Source organism: Dermochelys coriacea, chromosome 2, assembly GCF_009764565.3.
Source record: "Dermochelys coriacea isolate rDerCor1 chromosome 2, rDerCor1.pri.v4, whole genome shotgun sequence".
NCBI lineage: Eukaryota > Metazoa > Chordata > Testudines > Dermochelyidae > Dermochelys > Dermochelys coriacea.
The window spans coordinates 244,317,869-244,337,501 of record NC_050069.1 but is presented as its reverse complement, the minus strand read 5'-3'; the positions used below and the strand labels follow the sequence as shown (position 1 = coordinate 244,337,501).

The window sequence follows — 19,633 nt, the reverse complement described above, 5'->3', positions numbered from 1 at the left end:
TGGCTTTCATAACATGAGGAGACCTTCTCAGTCCAGTTCCTAATGGAAAGTTATCCCTACCATAGAAGCATAATCAAAATTAGAATTCTTGTTAGGTAATCTCATCATGGAACCCCAGGGATGAAAAAGACATGAAAATTGACCTATCCTATTATCCTTAGGCCTTGTCTACACAGGTAGACTGACTAGCATGACTATAGTAGAATAAACTCACACAGTGCAGTAAATATTCCAGAATAAAATCATTTTTACTCCAGATCCACATTGGAAGCTATGCTAGAATAGCTACGGTGAAATAGCTTATTCTGCTATAGCTATGCCAGTCAATTTCCCAGTGTACACAAGACCTTACAGGTGTCCCTTCTAGCCAAGTGGAGGTAGAGCAGTGTACTGCCAATAGCCATAGTGTACCTGACCCTGCTGTCAGGCCAGCTCCTTGTGCCAACATAAAATTCTAAACTAAATTAAACTAAAAAGAAAAAAATGCTTGTCACCTTCCATACTTGTCTAATGCACTGTCATTGACTAGGCAAGTGCCTGCAAAGAAGGACAGTATGGAGATGTTAAGACTATTCAGTGACCCAAGACCTTGTATTTGCTGTGGAACATGTTTACTGGGTTAAAATTTGCTCCTGATCTGATGTAGCACAGCGTAATCATCATCTCTCAGTAATTTGATTGATGAAACAGATTCCAAATGCCTTTGAAAAGATTATTTATTTATCCTGAAGCCCAGCTCCACTTAAATCTGCTTTAAAAGCTCATTTTTTATCTTGTGCATTAAAATATATTTCCTCACCATTTGCAAGAATTTGTAGGAGTCTGCCCCATTTCCTTCAGAAGTCATCAGGGTGCAATAAACGGAAACCATACACAGTGTGTCATTGTGATTCTAATTCCATTAACAACTTTATTTCAACAGGATCTCTGGCCCTCCAGATACGAGTTTTTAGATTCTGGGTTTTTCTGCCTGGCATTATTATTAAATATGTGCTCTTATAACAGTTCAGAATTATAGCACTCAAAGGGGAAAAACTTCAGTAGAAGGAGTTGCAATCAGCAACATTCCAGAAAAAAGGGAGAAGGCAGGAGTATTTTAATAGTTTTTTCATACTGGTACTTGCTGTATCTTCAGAACAAACATATATGGAAATTTAATCAAGACTTTTTCAGACTTCCTGCTTCCTTTGCAACATTCTCTCCTTTTTAGGCCTGGGTACTGGAGAATTCATTTAGCTCCCTGTTAATTTTCCATCTTAGATCACGCTATCCAAAGGGCAATTGAAGCCACAATTGTGCCAGTTTAGCTCAGCCCAGCAGTACAAAATTGTATGGAGTAAGAAGCTCAGTGAATAAACTGACAGGTATTGTTACACTTTTAACTATAGCTGGCATTTCTGAGTTTAGAGCTGGAGGCACCAAGTGAAGGGCAACTGTGCCATCTTGGTGAAAAGTAATGTTATTTGTGACGTTACCATGAAAGGCCAATACCAATCGAAGTCTGTGTCTATAATTAAAAGTTGCTGTGTTTGATGCCAGCTTTTCCTTCTACCTATCTTAGTGTCTGTCTACCTATGCCAGGCCCACCTAAAACTGATGTTAGAGTGTTGTTCCATTTGTGCAGACAGGACCAACCATGTTCACCCTCTGTTATATTGTATAATAGTGTTGCCAACTTCTCTTAGAACTAGGGTTTGACCATGCTCGCTTACAATCAGATTTGAACTCACCTGGCCCTTTCTCCAAGTGGAACAACCATTTTCAACAGTGACTGGAGCCATGAGGCAGCTATACCTGACAATGAGTGTCAAAAATGGTACTGTTTCCTAGTGCAGTCATGGCCAAAGAGACAATAAACTAGTGTCAACCTTGATTTAATAATGGTTATGAATCATAAACTGAGTGCTAATGTTTAAACAAAAGTGTTAGCTTCTTCTCTCTGTACAGCAGCTTGGAATCTAGTAAACACACTCTTCTGCAAATAATGTCACCAGCTATTCAGATATGACTGGATATAAATAGCTATGATGACTGGGTAGTTTAGACAGATTAGATAAACCTTCAGAAAAATCGCTACTTCACCTAGACTCAATCATTGTTGTTCTTCGTATTACAGCAGCACCTACGGGCGTCAACCAAGATCAGGGCTTCATTGTACTAGGGGCTTTACCCATCATGTTAAGAGACAGTTTCTGCTCCAAAGAATTTACAATATAAATAAACAAGACAGACAGAGTGGAAAGACAGACAGACAGAAAAGAAGTACAACTATCACTGTCAGTTTACTGATGTGGAACTGAACCACAAAGCAATTGAGTCACATAGGAAGCAAGGGTGCCAGAACGAGGGGGGGGGAGGAAGGGGAGGGGTGGGGCAAGGGGCCATGGCCCTCCCACTTTTGAAAGTGGACAGGCCTGACCCGTCCGCTTTTCGCCACAGACCCAGCACCCTGCCCCTCCTCTTCAGCCCCCAAAGCCCCACCCCACCCGGCTAGGCTGGAAGTTGGAGCCCGGCCCAAGTAAGAGCTGCCCAGAGAGCCCAGGCAGCTGTGGGGAGCTGCGGACCCCCTACTTGGCCCCAGGTGGAGGAGCCTGAGAGCAGCCCCTGGCTCATCTCCTCGCATCCCGGGTGCCCCATCCCAGGGCAGGTGGAAGGTCTGCAGCTCCCCACTGTTGCCTGTGTGGCTCTTACCATTGCCCAGCTGCAGGTCTTCGGCCCCCAAGGCCCCACCCTCAGGCCAGGCCGGAAGCCAGAGTAGGGTCAGGGTAATAGACACATGGGCAATTGTGGGGAGCTGTGGACCCTCCACCTGCCCCAGGCAGGGAGTCGGGGGGGGAGGGCAGGGACAATGTCCAGGGGCTGCTCCTGGCCTCCCCTACCCTGGGCAGGTGGAGGGGCCCAGGGTTCCCGGCCCAGCTCTGGCTTTTGGCTTGGCCGGGGGCAGGGCCTCGGGGGAAGACGGCGGGCAGAGGCGGGGCCATGGAAGAGCGGGGCCTCATGGCCTCCCTACTTTTAGGAAGAATCCTTCACCCCATAGGAAGTCTGTGACAGAGCAGAGACTTGTACCCAGACCTGGAATCTCCTGTGCCTTAAGCACAAAAACTCAGTCCTCCTTAATAATGCCAATTAATTACATGTTAAATGCATTATACATTTTACTCCTGCTGAGAAGTGCTTATTATGTTGTGAACTTCCATATTTCTGGCCTAAATAATATGGATTTAAAAAATATGCCTTTAAAATGTAGCCTAACCCTGAAAAATAGACCTTTAAAATTAACCCCAGTCCTAGTTTTTATTTATCCTCATTCAGGGCTCAGTCCTACAAGATCCTGAGCATCTTTTGAGGGTTCAGAGCACCTCCCATGACCAGACCTTCCTTGCAGTGTCGGTGGCTGGGTTTGCAGATTTAAAGGATTCAAATCATCCCAAAGTCCTTGTTCTAGGCAGCGTGTATAAGGGTGAGAGGAAGACGTGTTTTGTAATTCATTAAATTCATATAATAAATTATGTTCAACCTAAAAAGCATATCTTGCTTAAGTGTTCATGCTGCTGAATGACATTTGTACAGGCACATTTTCAAGAAATAAATCTCCATGTCACAAATCTAGCCAAGGATGGCATCAATGTTTTAATTTTACTTGCTGTTTAAAGCTGCAAAGACCCTGACAGTTTGTTCATAACAGAAGCCAAAAGAATAGAAACTTTTTACACTATGTTCACAGGATGGGTGCAGCTACATTATCAGCATAAAAAGAAAAAGGCAAATTAGGCCATAGCAGGCGAACAGATTTTTTAACATTATAATCACAGTGAGCTAAATTGTCACAAGTGGCTGGGCAGCGAGGTTAGCCTGTGCACTTAATTAATTATGATGATAGATTCTGGGCACAAAGCACACAAGATATTTTTGAACAACTAGACACACGTTCAAGTTGAGAGAAACTTGGTATAAATATACTCATTAATTTACCAGGTTCACATGTGCATTTTTGTGCCCTTTTCCAAAAGAAACAAGCTGTGCAAACTCTCAGCACTTCTAAGCACAATCCCATATTTGCGGCTCATATGGCATATATTCTACCCCAGTGGTTTTCAACATTTTTCATTTGCGGATCCCTAAAAAATTTCAAATGGAGGTGTGGACCCCTTTGGAAATCTTAGACATAGTCTGTGGACTCCCAGGGGTCCATGGACCACAGGTTGAAAACCACTGTTCTATGGTAATGACAACCTTTTGCGGACCCCCTAGACATAGTCTATGGCCCATAGGTTGAAAACCACTTTTCTACCCAGTTGGCCATATGTGTCCAATGTCAAAAAATGACATATCTCGGAGAATGTCAACACGTACAAGGAATTATTTGCCACCTAGAGGACTCTGCTATTGCCATTATGCGCACACCACTGCCACTTGGTACGTGAGGGCAGCAGTAAGATAGAACTCAGATCTTTATCCTGCAAAATCATAGGACCCTCTCATTGGAGCTAGAGAATAATGCTGGGTTGCTCTCTGCAGCATATTCTCCATTGTTTTTGTTCAACAATAACCCCCAAGATTAAAGTGAGCCACCAAGGAAATGAAAGGGATGCAACAGTCACCAGGGAAAGCAGAAAAAAAGAAGAAAGGAAGCCACCAGGGAAAGGATTCTAGCAAATGGGGTAGGAGTAAAGTTATACCACTGTCTCACAGCGAGTACTGTGCTGGAGGGCACACTGCTACCTTTTGGATGAGATGCAAGAATAACATTTTGGTTATATAATGCATCTTTTTCAGGGACCTGGCCAAATTCTTCTGTGGGTAATTATGTTTTGCTTACTTAAAATTTCCCCAGGAATTTCAACTGAAGAATTTTCTGATTTAGAAACTATTTAGTACTGAGGACACAAAATGGCATCCCAAGAGGTGACTACATGAAAATTAAAATATACATTTATTTGTTAAAAAAAAATACAAAGCTACTGATATACACACAGGATGGTCTGATCTGGATAGGTGGAAATGAACAGTCCATTATGGGGCAAGAAGTCTAGAGTACATTGATAGAAGACTTCAGTATTCACAAGTTCACCCAACTTCGACAGGTTCAATATCCTGTCATTTTGTAATAGTTTCCAGAAGAGACAAGCTTATCATGGCTCACCTGGTAGAGTTGCTGCCTAAGGATAAAGAGATCCTGACTCACGTGCTTACTTTGTTAATATGCATGGGGAAGACAGACAAAGAGAGAGAGCCCTTTCACGTTCAGTCACCAATGGACATGTCTGCTCTAGTGTCTGGCTAACAACTGGCAGACACAGTAGCATATGATTCAGAATTGTAACTAATCTCCTGATTATTCAGCCAATGTCTCATTTAAAATGCTAAAAGTGGATCATTATCCAAAGTAAGCAGCCTGCTGCCATTAAATATTTCCTTATGCAAACTAAAGAATTTGTACTACAGAAGGAATTCAAAAGGGCGTCATAATAATCAATTTAAAAGTCAGCAAATTTTATTTAAAAAAGCACAAGGCTAGCTGCTGTTTATGATCAATAGTCGACATGTTTGGGCCTCTCCTGCATTTCTGGGCTTGTTCCAGGAAATAAACTATTTGAGACCTTTCAGTCTCTATTCTAGTCCAAAGTATTGCGTTACTTGAGCAAACAAATGAAACAGAGCAATTAAAGTGGGGAAGAGGTGTTTGTGATTCTTGATATCCTGAAATGGAACTAAGTTAGCAGTGGCACTCATGTATCCAACATATTATCATTGCTGGATATTTACTTAGCAACATTGTGGGGCCTCAAATCCCTTAAGTTTAATTTCTGTGGCTGTTTTAAAATATTGAATCATAGTAGTGTACACACCAGTGTTGTTTGAAATGTGTCTAGTTAGCTGGATTGAATGATCAAAACAAGCTGACACTTATTTTTATGATGAAGGCCAGTGATCTGTTCAGTTATATATGCAAATCCTATAAGAAGATGGGCAAGTTATAAAGATACTGGGCCCAATTCTCCTCTCACACAGGGAGAAGTCAGGAACAACACCACTGAAGCCAATGGTTTAAACTGCGTGAAAACAATATAAGCAAAAGGAGAATCGGACCCACTCATACTCTGTGCAAAAGGGACTCCAAAAATAAATATATTTTAGAGATGCCAAATTGAGACTATATGAATGATTTCAGGTTGTTACATGACAGTGTACTGAGAGGGAATGCCACACTCCCAGTAATTTAAGCTTTTTTAAAAATTCTGGTAAACAAAATATTACCACTTGGTAAAGGCCATAAAACTTTCGCACATTAGGGAGGCACAATGTGATTCCAGACGAAAGCAAAAGAAGCATTTGCTAGACAGATTTTTCCTTTTCAACATTCTTATAACCCACTGCTACAGCAAAGACAGCACTTCTTGCCCTGCCACTGACTGAAGGAAAAGCCTAGAATACATTAAAGATAACAGTTTTGGTTATGCAAAAATGTCTGCATGATCCATATTCTGATGGACCGATAAGATTACCAGGTCATGGAGACATCTACCACTCATTAGGTCCACAAACTGGAAAGTAGATACCTCAAATCAAAAGGATGTTCTAGAGTGAGACAATACAGCTATAATGTTATAAGGAAGTGTTTTTAAAATGCAGAAAGAATGAACGCTGGTCAAACTTCCCAGTTATGTTTGTGATTTTGCTACAGTAATATTCAGATTCCTTATTTTGAATGTCAATCCGCCATAAAAGTTTCTCCATGACTTTTGATATTAGGTATCTAAATAAATGTGGCTGAACCAAATGCAATCTTCCACTCTTGCTTTCAATATATTCTTTTTAAAGTAACTAATCTATATCCCTTTATCTGATAGCAATTGATGTTTTTCCATGGTGTCAGAAGATACATACCGTTTGTGAAATGAAAGATTCTGGTACAAGCTGTATTCAGCTTTCAGATCCTTAACATATGATAAAGGAAGACTGCTTACTAGCAACTCTTTGAGAGTGTCACCTCTGCATGTTTTTCTTGAGGCAAATAAGACATAATGGGCCAGACTCTGGTCTATTTCTCCACACTGAAGTCAATGGAGCTACTCCATATTTACACCCACATAATTGAGATCAGAATCTGGCCCATTATATTCAAAGAAGAAAAGCTGCTTAAAAGACTTACAAGAGAATTGCTTTTGTCTATGCAAACATAGACCTCTGGGATGAAACTGATCACTAGGAATTCTTTGAAAAGGAGAAGTATGGCTGGGCAAATTAGTTTGGCATGATATAAGAACTGACCTTCAGAAGTAATTTAAGGGTAAGCATAATCCAATTATCCAAAATGGAATTTTGCCAGGACACTCAAATTAACACTAGAACTACTCGGGAATTTGTTTGACAAAAAACATTTTCCTGTTGGAAAGTGCTGATTTGTCAAAACTGAACCTTTCTGTGTAAGTTTCAACAAAACTTTCATTGGGAAGGTTTCTCAAGTCCAGGATGGAATTTGTGGTCAAAATGAGAGAGACCAATTCCCCAGACTATTCAATTGTCCAGTAGTTAGGGTACTCACATGGGATACCCAGGTCCAAATCCCTGCTCCAACTCAGGTTATTGGCTATTCCAGGGAGGGTATGGTTTCTCTCTCTGAAAAAATCTAAAAGGTCTTGGTTTTGTTCCACATGAAAAGAAAACCAAATTTTGAAACTGACATTTTTTTGTGAAAATGAAATTCCACTGTTGACCAGTTTTTGTTAACGCCCAGAATTTTCTGAAAAATTAAGTGGGCTCTCCAACAACCACATACAGTTCACACATTGCTTTCGGGCCTGATGTAGACTTAAAAGTTTTCCTGGCATAGCTATGTCAATCAGGAGTGTGATCAAAAAAGAAAAGAATCGCATCGCTAACTGCATAGCTGTGCCAGCAAATGCCCTAGTGCATACAAACAGTTATATTCCTTTTGTTGGCATAGTTTATTTTGCCTGGGGAACCAGTATAAGGTTCCTAGCAGCATGTGGGGCATAGGTTTAGTACTGATTTAGTGAGAAAAAACAAGGTCCTATGTACACTGGAGCAATCTAAACCTGAATGATAAATGTCCATGGATTCTACAACACTATAGTGGGACAAACTTGAAATTATGAGACAGCTTCATCTACATTGAAATATTGAAGTTTTTAATTAATTAGATTGTAAACTCTTTCGGCAAGGGTCATCTTTATATTATGTCCATACAGTGCCTAGCACAATGGTGTCCTGGTCCATGAGTAGAGCTACAAATTCAGGGATGGCAGAAAGCTTCCTAACAGTGGGGGGGGGGGCACCAGCACCTGAACTGTGGCTCCACCCCCTGCGACACCCCTTCCCCCCAAGGCCCTGCCCCTACACTGCCCCTTCTCCCCAAGTCCCTGCTCCACCTCTTCCCCCCAAGACCCTGCCCCTGCTTGCTCTTATCCCCCCTGACCCCCTCGCTCACCCTTACAGCCGCTAAAAAGTGGGAGGGCATAGCCTTCCCACTTTTAAAAGTGGGGGGAACATGGCCCCCTACCCCCCATTCCAGTGCCCCTGTACTAAGTATGACCATAATACAAATAAATAACAATACTACAATCAGTAGACTAGCCCATGTGTTGTTTATTTCATGGTAAATTCCCCTCCTGGGGAGGTAATTAAGACTGGGATAAAAACATACGCTGGAAGTTTCTGCTAAAATGATCATCACTGAAATAGCTAAGAGGGTTGATATTTGAGGACTAGATTTTCAGAAAAGCTCACTACCCAAGAGCTCCCATTTAAGTACTGAAATATATTGGCCAGATTTTCAAGAGCTCGGTCCCATAAGGTGCTAGGCATTCTGACCCTGATCCAGCAATACATATAATAGTCCCATTAAAGTATGTGATGCTACTCATATATTTAAAATTACTCTCTTGCTCAAAGGCTTTGCTAGGTCAGGGCCAGGGTGTTCACCACATTATAGGATTGAGCCCAAAACAAGCCATTGTGGGGATGAACTCTTGAAAATCTGCCCTAGCAACTGCTCAGTAGCCGCCAGGTTTGTCTAGATCAGGGAAAATTGCACTAGTGTGACGGGTAAATTCTACCAGTTCAAGCCCCTGTTGCACCAGTGCAGTGTGCTTACATTGGAGGTTTGCACTGCTGTAACTGTATTAATGAAGGTTAATCCTTAATCTAGACAATCCCTCCATGAAGTTTGCATACACACATTAATTATACCATTCCCTCCCCTTGCTTCTTTGGCCTGAGTGGTTAGCCAATGTTTGGGGCCTTGCCGGTTTCTTTCCACTATAAGACTAAATTGACTATACAAGTCCAAGTATTTCTTTGGTGCTATTCCATTACTTACAAAGAATGCACACAAAGTCCTGTTTCCCTGAACACAGTAGAAACAAACAGAAGTCCAAGTCTGCCTTTCCAGAGAGTACTGTGCTGATAAGAAGCTCTGACACTCAACTTCTTCCTGGGACCACACTCACCACTGCTTCTCTGGTTTTCTACTTACTTCCACCCCCCAAACCCCCAATCTCTCCATTCCTCCCTCCCCATCTGTCTCTCTCTTGCTCTCTTACACACACACCTTTTTTTCCTGTGTTTACAGTCAATCCCAAGAAAATCCCTCAGCCTTCATAGCTTGGTTTCTGATTGGCTTTATCATGCAACTCACCCAAAGTGCCTACATTTATTCATTTTGTTTGAAGGAAGAAAGAACTAAACTGAAGAGAGTACAGAATAAGGACGTTAGGAGGCTGTATGTAAGTGCCACACCACTCCATTTAAAGAGAAGCTGAGGGCAGATTGGATTCAGGTGAATTATTTGCATTGATCTATATAGTCCACTAATTTTTTCTGTTTGTGAGTTATCCGTGAACACAGTTCGATACACTGTCTGCTATTTGAAATTATTCCACGAATGGTCCCTGCAAATATACTTCAGCCCACAGGTTGCCTCAGAAACTAGTCATCAGAACGTTTCTTGGAGCACTCACTCTCTGTAATTTGCTGTGTTCGCTGTGTGCTTTGTCACCTACATTACACGGTGATGTTTTAGTTCCCTGATTTCCTGGTGAAGAGTTCTGGGTGAAATCCTGACCCTATTGAAGTCAAAGGGAGTTTCTCCATGGACTTCAATAAAGTCAGGATTTGACTCTGGTGCACATTCACATGCAAATACAGAATCACATAAGTATTGGCTCACTTTCTCTTTCCCAAAACATTTTTACAAAACTTCATTCAGATGAATGTTTGCAGAAACTGAAAAAAAGGTGACTCGTATACTGAGTAAACAAATATATGGTTCTTATTTAAACAACTGTCACAGTTACCATACTGAAGATTGGTAAAGGGTACCAGCCAAGGGGGAAAAAATCGGATTGTGCCCTTTATTGCTTATATATATGCTTAATAAAGATGACCTAAAAATATTTTTGTAAAATAAAACTAAAAAATGTTTTCTTATTTATTTTTGACATTAGAAATTCAAGTCTTGTCAATCCTAAAAAGCCACTATAGCAGGGTGTCAAACCAATTTGACGCTAAGGACTGAATTTGATGTTAATTTAGGTTTTTGTATGCCAGAGGAAAAAAATTAGGACTCAATACTCCCTTCAATCCACAGCAATCTCCCGCTGGTGTCATTGGGAGGTTTCCAGACAGATCAAGGGGAGAATAATATAGCAATTAAACTTTTAAGTGTTATTTACTCAGTACCTTTTTGTCAGATTCAGCAACACTCTGAGAAAAATATGTTCCCCTTTATCGCCACCACTGCGTCTGCTGTTTACTTCTTTTCCATCATAGTTTTGCAGAGTTTAAGGCCAGAAAGGACCATTAGAGTCTCTTGTCTGACCTCCTGTATATCACAGGCTATTCATTTCCACCCAATTCCCCTACACTGAGCCCCACAACTTCAGTTAAACCAAAGCATTTTAGTCCTCCCTGTCTCCTTTTTCCATTTCCCTGCCTCTTTCTTGTCTGTTTCCTGGGTTCTTTCCTCTTCACTTCCTTCCCTGCAGCAACTCCCACCACCCTGTGGGCTTCACTCGCACCTGCTCCCCTATTCTAGCCGTTAAAATGATCAGCATTCAACTAGCTAGTTGATAGTGGAATATCATTGGATCTTAGAGTGGACACTACAAGGAAATCAACAGGGGAGGTGATTTGCCTGAGTCATTGTCTCAGGCTCTCTGAAGACTCAGGCAAACGTTAGATTAGAACATGGGGGTTTTTTTGTTGGTAAGATCGGGGTTCATAAAACCAATTTATACAAACCATTTACACACACACAAATATCCACAAGAGTAATGTAGATGAAGAACAAGGCAACATCCCTTCATGTTCCGATGCCTTCAGTGCACTGGCAATGGCTTTGTAGTGGTTTGAAAGACAAGAGGAAAGTGATGCAGTGCACCATACTGAAACTTATGCACTGGGCCTACTGTCATTTTGAGATGATCAGTTTTATGAACTCCTCAATCCCCAATTAGTTAATGCTATAGGGGTTCCACTGCACTCAGTTCACATTTGGAAGCTTTTCTTCAGAACAACAAGAACTAGAAATGTACCTTTTAAAAAAATAAAGATAAAATTCTGAACAATCTGAATATGTCCTTCAGGTCACATACATACATCAAGCTGACCATAAGGTGAACAGCACTGCTCTTTGATGATGAAACACTTGGTGCAACTGTGGCATCAGGAGGGTAAAAACTGAGCAATTGAGCGGAGAATGAATTTATAGGTATGCTATTTAAAACTCTTTGGGTCAAGGTTGTGCTACAGCCTCTTTGCACCAGCTTGGGGTGGTGGGCAGAGACTAACACTGGAACGGATAGCCACTGCAGATGTCCCAGAACTAACTCTGCCAGCTCTGTACCAGCTCTGCAGCAACCACGGACACAGGGGGTCACGGGAGGTGGGGGAAGGCAGCCGGGGCACGCTAAAAGAGGGAAGGACATAGGAGGATGGGAGGAGGTATAGCTGCAACAAACCTGCAACCCGGTGATTCTGTGACTCTGGCAAGCCCTATAGGGACACATTTTGGGGCCTCCCTCAAGGATTACATAATTAAATCTTGTTACCTAGTTGAAGTTTATTGACAGGTAAGAACTAGGGGGCATAAAAAGAAAGACCATTTATAAGAAAAAACGTAAGGACGTGCTATTTTACCGAGTGGTAAACCAGTGAATTCAACTTCCAGTTGAAGTGGGGAAATCAAGTGTTATTAATGTATTTAAGCAACGATTGGATATCTACATGGGACTAAGGGCTCATCTACCCTTACAGCGCCTCAGCGCAGCTGCATTGGTGAACTGCAGTCCTTAGTGAAGAAGCTCTCCCATAAGTACTCCACTTCCCCGAGAAGCGATAGGAGAAGCCCTCCTGTCAACATAGTGCTCTCTATGCCCAGGGTTAGGTCAATACAAGAGTGTGAGTGACATCGTTATACTGACATGTTTGTAGCGTAGACCAGTGCTTAGTAAGATCAAGGAGTATTAGTTTTGTGCTTGTAGGAGCCCACCCACCTTTCAGGAAGGCCACAGAAAATTTTTTTGCTGGTCGTGGTTTTCTTCCCACAGACTAACTATATATTTTGCTTTCTGGTTTTACAGGTGAGCCTTCTTGTCCATCTATGGCACAAATTGTTTTAGAAGTTTACATAATGTAGGTGAAAGATTGTCAAACATTCCCAGACAAGAAAAGCACCTGGACTGTCCCTGGGTCTACAGTACATTAGGCCAAATGGTGCTGTCTTTATTAGAGATGAGTTCCATTAAAGCTAATGAGAAATTTGTTCAAGAAAGCACAGCAGAATATGGCCTTATGTAACTATAGCTCTAAACCTGCAATCAAATCCATACAAAGAAAAGGAGTACTTGTGGCACCTTAGAGACTAACAAATTTATTTGAACATAAGTTTTTATGAGCTACAGCTCGCTTCATCAGTGACTCCGTATGTCTGCACAGACTTGAAGTAAAGGGGAGCTCTGGACAGGTGCAGAGGTCTGCATTCATGGATCCATTCCTAGCACTGAGGCCTTTGTAAGCATTAGCTAGTTTATTTCTCTGAAAATGCAGGATAGTACCCTACAGTGTATTTTCTAATGCTTCCTCCAGTCAATTTAGAAAGGCCTCAAATGATGGAACTTCCAGCTCTTCTCCTGGAAGATAATGCAGTGTGACAATGAAAATTATGATTTTCTCTAGCCTTGGGAAAGTAAACTTGTTGAATTGCTCATATATAGACACAGCTAGCAATTATTATGTATCAGGAAAGCAAACAGAACCAAAGGGGGGAAAAAAGCTATTTTATTCTTAAAACTGGTTGTATTTTTGTTGTTTTCAGTTTTTTATACCATAAACTTTATATATAATTTATTAATACTGGCTGAAATGTATCTTTGGCTATTTGGAGAGTGGAGAATGGGAGGTGATGTGATAAATTACAATTAATAAAATATCGGTTAAAAATAGAAAAGTTGTAGTTTTTTTAATACTGAGGCAAGTATGTGATAGTTTACCCCCCTGCAGCATGATTTCATTATGCCTACACTATCTCTAATAGACAAGTGTTTTGTCTAGACTTCAATATTTCCAGGGATATTGGTTACAAAACTTTCCTTGGCAGCTTGTTCTATTGCCTAAGTGCTCTGATTAGGGGTGGGTGAAGTCTGTGGAATGAGATGCTCTAGCTAGCGTCTCAACCAGTTTTGGGGAGGTTCACAAAACTAGTCTGAATTTGTGATCCAGTTTTTATTTTTAACTTAAACCAATTGCACCTCTGTATTCTCCACCCAGTGGCTAGAAGCTTCTGCTATGAGTTAGGGATAGAAGAATCCCCCAAAAGCTAGACTGCCATAACTTGGTGCCCATTATATGGTAAACATGCTATATTTTTGCTGTGAAAATTCTCCCCCTCTTCCTCAGCTTCTGTGTTTTTAATCTGCCACTCTGCTTCTCTTTTGTTCCCAGAGCCTCTCCAATACAAAATGCAAACAAAAACTGAACCTTCAGTCCTACAATGTGTTCAGAAATTAGGCAAGACAAGTTTGCCTATCCTTACTTCTCAACAATGGAGTTAAAGGCTTGCTGATTCAGGCCTTGAATAATTTTTTTCCTTATGAAGCTTAAGACCAACTTCCCTTGTTCTACTCTAGCTGAACAATAAAAATAAGTGATCACTGTAATTCATATATATTCCTTTACATATCTGAAGAATTTAGCATACAGTGACTGTACACATAAAATTCTATTTGGAGCCTCATATTAGTTCAAAATATATAATTTTTGTGAGATATGTTTCTCATTACATTTGGAATAAACATTCCTCATACTAATAAAGGATAGTGCTATCAATTATGTATTTTGTACTGAGAACAGTGAGCCAATTAAACAGCAAGATGCATCAGAGGGTGTGGTTTAAGCAAATACCACGTTTGGGGTAGCATGAGGCATAAGAAACCATTGCCCCCTAGAAACTCCATGGCTGCTGTTATGAAATTTATTTCAGTTTTACCCATAAGTTATTTCAGTCATTTACTTTGATTGCTGGAAATTGTCAATTAGCGTTATAATGTTTTAATGCCAAAGTTCACAGAGAAGCACTTTACCACTTTGGAATATTAAACAACCTGACACAGGCTCAGCTGCTTTCTGTAACTTATGGAATATGACAGTGGATAAATGTTTTAGAATGTTTTGTTGGCAAGCGTCAGTCAGCATTGTTAACAAGGCGCAGTGGGTAAAGTTCCACACAAAGAATATTTCTGTTCCTATGAGCCAACATTATTTCTCCTTATAAATATATGGAAATACCTTCAAATACCTGACTACACAGTCTCCAAAGAAGGCTTTTTACCTTTGCAATTAACACCACCCTTCGCTAGTTGTTAGAGAAATCTTTCTTCTTCTACATTTTCTAATGCACAAGCTGTCAATGTGCAATTTAATGCTCTGATCAGCTCTGGTCACATCTTGTGTTTTAACAAGAACGATTCAAGGACATTTCTCACAAATTAATACGAAATATATCCTAAATGCTTAAATCTGCTTCAAGGTTTAACGTCAAACACTTGGAGATGTAATTATTCAATCTACAACAACAAAAAATTACCTTTGAATTAATTCCATGCTCCAGTGCAGTGAAAGTCAAACGAACAAGTTACAGTTCAAGGCATTGTTTTTTGAGTGTTTTGGTTTTTTTCCCCCATCTGATTGAATGCTTAACCAAGGCGCTCACTTTCTCAGTTCAAATGTAGCACAGAGTTCACCTACTGACAACTCATGTTAATATTTAACTTGGACTGGTAGAATGGAGAATTCCCTGCACATTGGAGGAATCAATGCACAGTGACTGGAAGAGCTAGCCCTGACAATACATTCACTTAGAGTAAGGCCAGAAGTTTCCAGCACATCGGTCTTCCTATTAAAATTAAGGCGCTGGTTTTCCAGTTCAAACTAAATATTGCCCTGACAGCAGCTAAAAGTCAAGCTTGGCTAATAAATGCTTATTCTTGCCACAATTTTTATCACACACTCCAAGCATGCATGTCTACACTGTGATCTGAGATGGAGTGGTTTGTTTAGACACACCTGTGCTAGCATGGCTAAAAACAGCAGTGTAGATGCAGAGGTGGCACAGGCTTTAGCAACACAGTTAGGCGCACTGGGTCTCTAGCATACTTGTACAGCCTCTGCCAAGGTACAAAAGTGGGAGGACCGGGGGCCACTACCCCCCGAGGCCCCGCTCTCAGCCAAGCCGGAAGCCAGAGTGGGGTCGGGGGCCAAAAGCAGCCCCCCTCCCACCCACCCACCCAGGGCAGGTGGAGGGACCCAGGCTCCCCACAGCTGCCTGTGCAGTTCTCCCCAGTCTGGCTCTGGCTGGGGGTGGGGCCCTTGGAGCAACAGCCCGGGCATGATAAGAGCCATGCAGGCAACTATAGGGAGCCACAATGGACCCTCCACCTGCCTTCGGTGGGGGGGGCCAAGCAGCCCCCGGCCCAGGTCCCTGCCCCCTGGATCTCTCGCCCAGGGTGGGAGGAGGGTCTGTACCACAGTTCCTCGCAGCTGCCCATGCAGCTTTTACCTTGGCCGGGCTGTGTCTCCGAGGTGTCCTTCCCCCTCCAGCTGGAGCCTAGTTGAGAAGAGCCGCGCAGGCAGGTATGGAGAGCCAGCATGGAGTCATGGACCCTCCACCTGCCCTCAGCAGGGCGGGGAGATGAGCTGGGGGCTGCTCTCAGCCTTCCCGCACCCTGGGTAGGTGGAGGGTCCACCACGGCTCCCCACAGGCTGGGCTGCATGCTGGCCGGGACAGGGGGTGGGGCCTCGGGGAGAAGAGAAGGGGAAGGAGTGGGTCCACCCTGGTGAAAAATGGATGGGACATGCCCCCCACACTTTCAAAAAGTGGGAGGGCCCTAGCCACTCCCCTCTCCCCGGTTCTGTTACCCTGGCCTGTGCTGCCACATCTACACTGCTATTTGTAGCTTTGCTAGCACCGGTATATCTATCTGAGGTGCAATTATACTTCAGACTGCAGTGTAGACATACCCTAGGTCTACATCCCCAATAAGTAGCTTCCATCTGCTGCACATCTATGTAATGCTGTGGGTTGATTTGATGGACTGAGGCCAAGTTTTCCCATTTCTGAAGCCCTGATTGAGATTGCCTGATGCTGTGCCCCCCTTCTTCCAATCACCATTTCCAAAATCCTAAATTTCATTATACCTTGGGTACCTAGGTCAGGTATAAATGCAAAGAAGCCATTGCAATCAGGTAGCTGAAACAGTTAAGCAGCCTCCATGCCAAACACCAGTCCATGTCTCCTGCCAAAAGGTAGGTACATCCAAAGCCACTCAGGAGTTTGAACTATGCAGGCAGGGGCTTGGCTGGGTATTGTGTGAGTGAATCAGGTCAACAAAAGAGAAGCAGTGAGAAAACCAAGCTGACAGGGACAGAAGCACTGGTAATGTGGTCCTGAAAGAAAGAGAGAAAGCTTTTCAGCACAGAGTGCACACTGGAAGAGCAGGCTTGTAACCGTGAGCTTTCTCCTGCTGTTTCATTCCCACTGTGTTCAGGGAACCAGGACTTTATGTATAATCTTTGTAAATAAACAAGACTCTATCAAAGGAAATACTTATAATCCGTTTCTATCTCCTAACTGGAACAATCAACTATTTCCCCAATCTAACTAACAGCCCAGCTCAAACAGGATAAACACTTTCCTCCCTCTTCCTCCTTGTTTCAATTAAGTGAAAGCCTACTTCTGCTCCCACTGAAGTCAATAGAATATTTGTTATTCATTACGGGGAACAGGGTTAAGCCCCAAATCACCATACTTCAGAATACTAAATTATAAACAAACATTCTGGTAGCTAAAGAAATTCAGCCAGGTTTTCGTCTCTTTTGGTCAACTGTAAATTACAGAGAAATTTCCAAATGAAAGCAAAGACCGACAATGAAAACCTGATCAATTCAGTTTAGATGAAAAGTCACTCCCTTTTCAGCTCTGTCTGGAAGAGAGGAGGTTAATAAATAAATCAGAAAACAAATCTAAACAAAAAAACTCCCAAATTTTACAGTTCTAGTAAGTATCCACAATTAATCCTACCATGTAATTCAGGCTCCCAGCAGTGGGTAAATAGAATTTCCAGAAGGGCTGGGCTAGAAAAGGAGTTGTCTCCACTGTTGAACCTTAATAGGAACCTTAATACAGTTTGTCTGCAATTAAAAGTGGATTTCATGTTAATCTATTTGCTGAATTTCTGGCCCCATCAACAATGGATCTTGGAACCATGCTTGAAACCTGTTTGGAATTTGGTTACAGGCAAACATGTTTTATACACCATGTCCACACTATTCCTAATCAAACTTTATAACCATGCTATAATGCATTGTTCTAGCTCTATTTAAGACTTAAGCTATAAAGTAGCTGTGGCACAATCAATTTACTCCAAAGCCCTCTCTCTACTCTAAAAAATGTTCAAAATCCACCCACCCCCCCATTGCTAGCATCAGTTCAGCTCTACTAGTATTAGCCACATTATAGTAGATGGACCACCAATATTTTTAACACTGTTGTGTAACCTTGCTCCTCTTGAACCAGATTCTGAGGCCCTTAATCAGATTGGGTACAGCTTACTCCACAAGTAGTGCCATAAGACAGTAATCAGTTACTAGCCGGACTGATAGCTCCATCTGTTAAGGTTGCCCAGCACTTTCCATTATAAAGACACTCCTTTCAGCTGCTTATAACTTTACCAGACTAACTGTCCAGGCTGAAATTTTCCATGCTGGGTGTTTGCTTCCTCCTAAATTATTTTTGAAAATTTCAGCCAAAATAGCCGTTTCTGAGAAGGCGGCTAAGGGAAAATACACTGTTTCTCTGTGTTAAAAAAAATAATTCCTGGTGGCCTTTTCTTTGGAAAGATCTAGTGCCCCATATTTTGGAGCAAGGAGTTCAAATTGGGAAGAAGGGTAGCTTTTGTGTCAAGGATACTTGAACAATTGCATTTTAATTTGCCCATGCCCAGTAGAGACTTGTTAGCACTTAAAAAGCAACTAAGCATGTCCCATCCCCTACAGCTCATAGTTTTAAAGAGATGCAGTTGCCCTGTCCCTTCACAGCTCCTGGACTGCACATGCGCCTTTCCTGCAAAGCAACAGAGCATGCTCCCTCCAACTCAGGGCTACAGGGGCAAAGGTGGACTTTCCCTGTAATGGCTGCTCCAGGCAAGGGTGGGGCTGGGCACAAGAACTGAGTGGGGAGCCTGTCTTTCCTGTGCTCTCAGTGTCCTTGCCCCTGCTGGCATTCAGGCAGTGTGGAGGAGGTAGCCATCTGAATCAAATGCAGAGAGGTGTGGTGTTTAGCTGCTGCTTGTAATTATTAGAACTGGGAGCACTGGCTGTTGAGAATCTGAAAGGACAGAAAACAGGAAGGGGGGTGGGGGAAGTTGAGGAGGCTGAGTGAGAGCTACCGAGGGTGCAGCAGCAGCTTGGTAAAGAGGTTTCCATTTAAAAGTAAAGTCCTGTTCAAGTTTGTTAGTAGCTTGCCTGGTTGCTACAACAAGAGGACAAGAGAGGAGCCTGGGGCAGAGACTGGGACTGGAGGCTGACAGGGGTGGAGATTGGGAAAGGAGACTAGGTCTGAAAGCCAGGAAAAGAAACTGATTGAGACAGGGAGACAGTGGTGGGACTGAGATCTGAGGAGGAGTCAGTGGGAGACTGTGACTGGCAAGGCAAGGAGACTGGGACTGGAAGTCAGTGGTGTAGTTCGAAGGAGGTGGGGTGTGGGGAGGGAATTGGGACTGTCTGGGCAAAGAGAGGGGGACAAGGAGCCAGAGGAGACAAAGACACTAAGACTGAATGAGGAGTCTGGTGAAGACTGGGCCTGGGAGCCAGTGGGGTAAGGAAATGTGGGGGGGGGGGGTGCAACTGGAGGACAGGAAGAAGGAAGAAACACAGATTGGGAATGGGTGAGGGAAGTGGGACTGGCTGGGCACAGAGACTCAGGTCAAGGAGCTGGGCGTTGAGGAGAGCATGGGAATGGTTTGGCAAGGAGAATGGGAGCAGGAATGGGGGGTGGTCACTGAAGAACTGAGATCAGGATTTACTGGACTAGGAATCTGGGACCAGGATCTGAAGC

The 19,633-nt window shown here is 42.5% G+C and overlaps 1 long non-coding RNA gene across 1 annotated transcript in view; it reads right to left on the bottom strand.

Annotated features, from left to right (window-relative positions):
• The window catches only part of LOC119852041, a 43,756-nt gene extending 27,446 nt beyond the window's left edge, over positions 1-16,310 (bottom strand). The window contains exon 1 of the long non-coding RNA XR_006279471.1: positions 16,079-16,310. This is a non-coding gene — a long non-coding RNA (uncharacterized LOC119852041). The remainder of the gene's footprint in view (positions 1-16,078) is intronic.
• Positions 16,311-19,633: the final 3,323 nt, after the last annotated feature.